Here is a 6,544-nt window from a genome sequence, read left to right on the forward strand (position 1 = left end):
AAGAAGATATAACAATTATAAATATATATGCACCCAACATAGGAGCACCTCAATACATAAGGCAAATGCTAACAGCTATAAAAGAGGAAATTGACTGTGACACAATAATAGTGGGGGACTTTAACACCTCACGCCAATGTACAGATCATCCAAACAGAAAATTAATAAGGAAACACAAGCTTTAAATGACACAATACACCAGATAGATTTAATTGATATTTATAGGACATTCCATCCAAAAACAGCAGTTTACACTTTCTTCTCAAGTGTGCATGGAACATTCTCCAGGATAGATCACATCTTGGGTCACAAATCAAGCCTCAGTAAATTTAAGAAAACTGAAATCATATCAAGCATCTTCTGACCACAATGCTATGAGATTAGAAATCAATTACAGGGGAAAAAAAGGAAAAAACACAAACACATGGAGCCTAAACAGTACATTACTAAATAACCAAGCGATCACTGAAGAAATAAAAGAGGAAATAAAAAAATACCTAGAGACAAATGACAATGAAAGCACAATGATCCAAAACCTATGGGATGCAGCAAAAGCAGTCCTAAGCGGGAAATTATAGCTATACAAGCCTACCTCAAGAAACAAGAAAAATCTCAAATAAACAATCTAACATTACACCTAAAGGAACTCGGGAAAGAAGAACAAGCAAAACCCAAAGTTAGCAGAAGGAAAGAAATCATAAAGATCAGAGCAGAAATAAATAATAAAAATAAATGAAATAGAAACACAGACAACAATAGCAAAGATCAATAAAACTAAAAGCTGGTTCTTTGAGAAGATAAACAAAATTGATAAACCATTAGCTAGACTCATCAAGAAAAAGAGGGAGAGGACTCAAATCAATAAAATTAGCCATAAAAAAGAACGAAATTGGGTCATTTGTAGAGACGTGGATGGATCTAGAGACTGTCATACAGAGTGAAGTAAGTCAGAAAAAAACAAATATCGTATATTAACGCATATATGTGGAACCTAGAAAAATGGTACAGATGAACCGGTTTGCAGGACAGAAATTGAGACACAGATGTAGAGCACAAATGTATGGACACCAGGGGGGAAAGCGGTGGGGGGTGGGGGTGGAGGTGTGATGAATTGGGAGATTTGGGGAAAAAAAATATGCAGTTCCTCAGACGCACCCGCCAGTTTCAAGTGCCCAATAGCTTGTAGCTACCGTATGAGTCTCGCAGATATAAATCCATGGCCCCCTTCCGAGGGTGAGTTTCAGACAAGAAATCCTAGAATCCAGAAGATACCAAAGATTTCTCACGAGTTGGCAGTTTAAAAAGGAAGGCAGGAGGGAAGGTAAGAGGAAAGAAAGCCTTTAGAATCTAATCCCTCCAAAATGTGGCTGGGCAGAGAATGAGGTCCCCAGGGTATATAAGGAGGTCAGGAGAGAAAGGGAGGTTTGGCTGCAGTTCTTAGTTTCAGTTCCCAGTTTCGCTCAGGCTTTAAAAATATATTGCACGCCCTGTTTCTCGCTCTCTTCGGGAACTTGCTGAGGGTGAAAAAAACGCAAACTGCGTTGGCCGGGAATCGAACCCGGGTCAACTGCTTGGAAGGCAGCTATGCTCACCACTATACCACCAACGCCACCGCACTTAAAAGATTTGAATTACACATATTAGTATACTACTGGCCATGACGTCACAGATGGCTTTTGGTATTGCTTTATATCCGAGATCCCAAGGCACACAAAGCCTTTTCTAGGTGAGGATGGACCCCGTCCTTACTCCTGTTAGTCGGCCCTGCCAACTAACGACGCGGGGCCGGGAACGCAGAGACCACCCAGCGCCCGGAGCCGGACGGCTGGAACACGCGAAGCCCGGAGGGAAAGCTAACGCCTCGCTTGGCCCGGGGAATTTTCTCCCCCGCCGTCTTCTGTCGTCCGCGCTCCCAGCTCCACCGCTTGGCGCGCCCCAGCACTGGATCCACTGGGTGTTGTGTTCGGTAACGGCGATTTGGGGCGGAGGGTTCGAGGGAGACCGGCCAGCAAGGGGGTCTACCCTGGTGTGGCTCGGTCCCCCGAGAGAAGGAGCGAGAGGAGCGCTCGAAGGGACGCTGGGGAAATGGATCTTTACAGTTTAGGATGATGAAGAAGTAAGAGATAGGAGTCGGAGCCAGTTTTATTTTTTCTGTTTTGCGAAGAAGTCCAGGGAGAGTTCTAAGTTTATTTAAATAAACAGCAAACAGCATTGATGTAGTTTAACATCATGGTAGTGCGCTGTTTGATAATCTTAGAAGCAAATAAGAAAGACAGTTTTCCGCGTGTCAGGATGGCCGAGCGGTCTAAGGCGCTGCGTTCAGGTCGCAGTCTCCCCTGGAGGCGTGGGTTCGAATCCCACTTCTGACAACGGGTTACTTTTATTCACTTTTTTTCCAACGTACAAGTAGGATTAAATTCGTGGAGAAAGTATTGATTAATAAACACCTTTCTATGCTTCCTGTCTACATATGAAGATTGTGCTTTGCTTTGACTATGAAAGTGAATCTATTTAGATCTATCCCTAACTACAAAAAATTTTTTTCTTTCCTTTAGACTCCGGTTTCTCAGTGCCTATTTACTGCATGTAGATACAAGACTCCCTTGAAAAAAAAAAAAAAAAAAAAAAAAAGACTCCCTTGAACAAGGAAAAGCCCTCAACCCAGATCCCTAAACTTGCTATAACTGACCTGAGTCTTTTCATGCTCAGACTGCAGTGTCAAACTTTGGTGAGACTCGGATTCCCCACCATCTTGCCGGGCCAGCTCCCACCACCAATTCTAATTCAGTACGTTTGCTGGGTCCTCAAAGACCCGGAAAGGAAATCAACACACCAAACGGGGGAAAGTACTAGAGAGCAAAGGTAAACTCATGGAGTTGTTTCAAGAACTTTTTCTTGAAGACCGCAAACAAGCCACTCTCTAATTTGGGAGGAGCTGATTTATAGAAAAATCTTGTGCTTTCCAGAAGAGGGAAGAACTGTCAGTCCGAAGAGGCTGAATGTGTGAGGTCAATAAGCATGAGGATGGAAGGATCCTTAGGTTGGTTAATGAAAGCTCGCCAGACAAACTACATTCTTTGTTATTTACTGGGCTGCGACCTTGGGAAATGTATTTGACTTTTCTGAGCCTTAGTTTGCTTGTAGTAAAATGGAGATAGAATTGTTGTGAGGATTGAGATGACCTAGCAGCTTATTAGAAATACAGATCTCAGGCTGTACCTCAGACCTACTGAATCTACATTTTATAAGATTCCCACATTTATAAGTCACATTGATATCACATACCTCGTGATATAATACAATAAGACAGGCACTTCACCCTGTGGTATACTTCCCCAAAACCCCACTGTAATCATGAGAAAACTGACAAACCCAAATTGAGGGACAATCTACCAAATATACCTAACCAGTACTCTTCAAAATGTGAAGGTCTTGAAAAACATCGGAAGATTAAGAAACTGTTGCAGATTGTAGGGAAGACATGATAACTAAATGCAATGAGTTAACCCGGATTGGCTTCTGAAACAGTAAAAGAACATTAGTGGGAAAATATGAAATCCCCTTAACATTAGGGGAAGCTGGATGAAGTATATACAGTGACTTTCTGTAGTATATTTACAACTCTCTGTCAGTCTAAAATTATTGCAAAATAAAAAGGCCTTAAAAAAAAACAACTTGAAAGTGGTTGCCTGTTAGGAGTAGCACTTGGGAGTGGGGCAAGAAAACTGATGGGGTTCTTTTGTTCTTGTTGTTGTTTGGCCACCCCATGAGGCTTGTGGGATCTTGGTTCCCATACCAAGGATTGAACCCCGGCCATGGCAGTGAAAGTGCAGAATCCTAACTGGACTACCAGGGAATTCCCAAGACTGCTGGTTTTTCATTAGAAGGATTGTAGCAAGATTTGATTTTTTAATAATGGGCATATATTTTGATTTAATTTGTTCTAATATTTTGGGGAACAAATATTTAATTTGTTCTAATATTTTTATTGTAATCACTCATAGTTGTGATTACAGTAATCGAACTAAGACTATATATATATACACACACAATACAATGACATTTAGATGCCTATTAACAGGAAACAATCCCCAAAGAATCTAAAGCATCAACAGTCATTTAAAAGTAGATGAAGCGGTTAGTTTGTTTAAATCCCTCTGTAGAAAAATAGATACCATCCAAATGAGAAGGTCTGAAGTGTTCTGACAACTAAGCACAATGAAATTCTCCTTCTTATATACTGTGTGTGTTTTTAACGAGAGAGAGAGAGATTGTTAAATGCTAGGAAACTGTCTAAACCCTGTAGGTGCCATCATTCTGCTTGAGAAGTTACAAACAGTTTGGGGTGGTCAATGTTGGAAGCTGGAAGGAAATTCAGGAAAGGGAAAGTATAATACAGAATGTGTATGTGACATCATCTCTTTTTTGCAGGTTCCTTCAATGTGAAGCCAGCTGGCATAGTACTTAGGCCAGGCGCAGGAAAAAGCAGTTAAAAATGTGAAATGACAACCAGGGGACAAATGGGTTGTTACTGCAACCTCCTCTCCACCTGCAAGAAATCACCCTTAGCTAAATATAACGTAGCATTGCTCTAACCAAGGCCGCCTTCTTTTCCAAAATAAAAATAAATCTCTCTTTGCACACGGGAGAGGTACAGTGTGGATTGGGCTGATTGGGAAGTAACTTACACAAATTTATCATTCTCTTATATGTCATTTAACTGGCAATAGAGTTGAGCCTTAGGATATTTCCCAGGTTCAGTCACTTGCTATAAAAAACACATATTCACTTAATGGATAATGTAAATATACAGTAAAATATACTTTTTCTCTCAGGGCTCAGCTTCCAACTGTGTTCTAAAGGAATAATATGTACAATTTCACAACATCTGGGTGAAGATCTGGTAATAAGTGGAGTTATGGCCTGTTTGTGAGGTGACAATGTACGGGCTCTAGAATCAGGCAGGACAGTGTTCTTAATTCCAACTCTCCCCACCACCCACCTTCCCCGACTTAATAGCTATGGCCCTTGAGTAATCGTTTAATGTCTTTTAACCTCCAGATCCTCACCTTCAAAAGAGATAATACACTGTGATGTTGCTGTGATGATTACATTGTATAATCAAGTATCTGGTACATAGTTGATAATCAATTAATAATAATTAGTGATAGCTAATATTTGTTGCTCATATACTATATGCCTAACTTTCTTCTTCACTCCTCACATATTTAGTTAATTGTACCCTTATAACAATTCTGAGGTACTATTTCATCATCATCCCCATTATATAGAAGGGAAAACTGAAGCTCAGAGAGTTTAACTTGCAGAGTAGATAAAGTAACAACACTGAAAACGTAAGCCTTCTGGTTCCAATATAGCCATTTTGCTACACAATTGCCCTTGTCATCATCATCATCATCCTAGGGCTCATCAGCAGAAAGCAGATGGGGCCATGCTATTTCTCTCACATAGATAAGATAATAATAACTTTAATTACACCACTAGACTTACCCTCTTAGTCTAACATATTCCCCAGAGTCCAAGACTTGGGGTCTGCTCTCTAATGAACAATGAATAAGGTCACATTATTAGAGGCAGATAATTAGCATATAAACTCTTTGGCAGTGTGTTAGGACAGACAGACTGACAAACTAAACTGGGCTCCTAATACAGAATTTTTATTTTAGGGTCTTGCTAGGGCTTAAGTTTCTCTTCATTCTCTGCTTTTCCAGCTCCACCTCCCTCCCTCTTTTAACACAGTGTCACAATTCTCTCCTGTCTGACCTCATTTTAGTACTATCTCAATGTGCCTGCCTCAAACTCTTCCTCTTATCTTGTTTTCCCTTATAGGAATCATGCACACAGTCTCATGAATTTTCTTCCCATCCCTCCTTCAGCACCCACCCCAACATTTTCTGCTTCTGATAGCCCTGCCCCTTCATCTACTTAATTGGATAGAAGGAAAACTAAGAAGAAACTTTAAAAGTTTATTTAGCTCTCTTACTTCACATAACAAAATCCATACATGCAAGTAACAAAATACATTAAATGTAGATAAAAGCAGCGATAAAGTGCCACACTTTATTTATGTTCATAATGATTACTTCTGCTTGTTTGAAGTAGGAGAAGATTTTTTAAAAGTCAACTGGCAAATTACCTCAGTTATAAAACATACTGACCAAAAAAACTCTCTGTTTGCAGGCAAGATTCTCCTCCACTCCCACCCCTCAAGATAGGCAGGATCATAGTAGACAGTCTAGGAAGTCCACAAGCCCAGCCCTTACAGTCACAGCTGCCTTGCCAGGAGGGGCCATTTAATCGACTTCCTCAATGACAGGGCCAGTAGTGGGGGCTCCCTGTCGGGCTTGAGTGCCACAGCTGCTACCGCCAGGGACATTAGGCCCCCCGTAGAGCCTGGAGAAGATGGGGTGACAGATGTGCTCCAGCTCCCTCTTCTTTTTTTTTTTTTTTTTTTTTTTTGCTGTACGCGGGCCTCTCACTGTTGTGGCCTCTCCCGTTGCGGAGCACAGGCTCCGGACGTGCA

At 41.0% G+C, this 6,544-nt stretch overlaps 2 non-coding genes across 2 annotated transcripts; one reads left to right on the forward strand and one right to left on the reverse strand.

Moving 5' to 3' along the window:
• Positions 1 to 1,537: 1,537 nt before the first annotated feature.
• TRNAG-UCC (transfer RNA glycine (anticodon UCC)) lies at positions 1,538 to 1,609 on the reverse strand. Its single transcript has one exon. It is a non-coding gene; the product is annotated as a tRNA-Gly (tRNA).
• Positions 1,610 to 2,286: 677 nt separating this feature from the next.
• TRNAL-CAG (transfer RNA leucine (anticodon CAG)) lies at positions 2,287 to 2,369 on the forward strand. The gene has a single exon. It is a non-coding gene; the product is annotated as a tRNA-Leu (tRNA).
• The last annotated feature ends 4,175 nt before the right edge of the window (positions 2,370 to 6,544 follow it).

The sequence above is a fragment of the Physeter macrocephalus genome, chromosome 4 (genome assembly GCF_002837175.3).
Source record: "Physeter macrocephalus isolate SW-GA chromosome 4, ASM283717v5, whole genome shotgun sequence".
Taxonomy (NCBI): Eukaryota; Metazoa; Chordata; class Mammalia; order Artiodactyla; family Physeteridae; genus Physeter; species Physeter macrocephalus.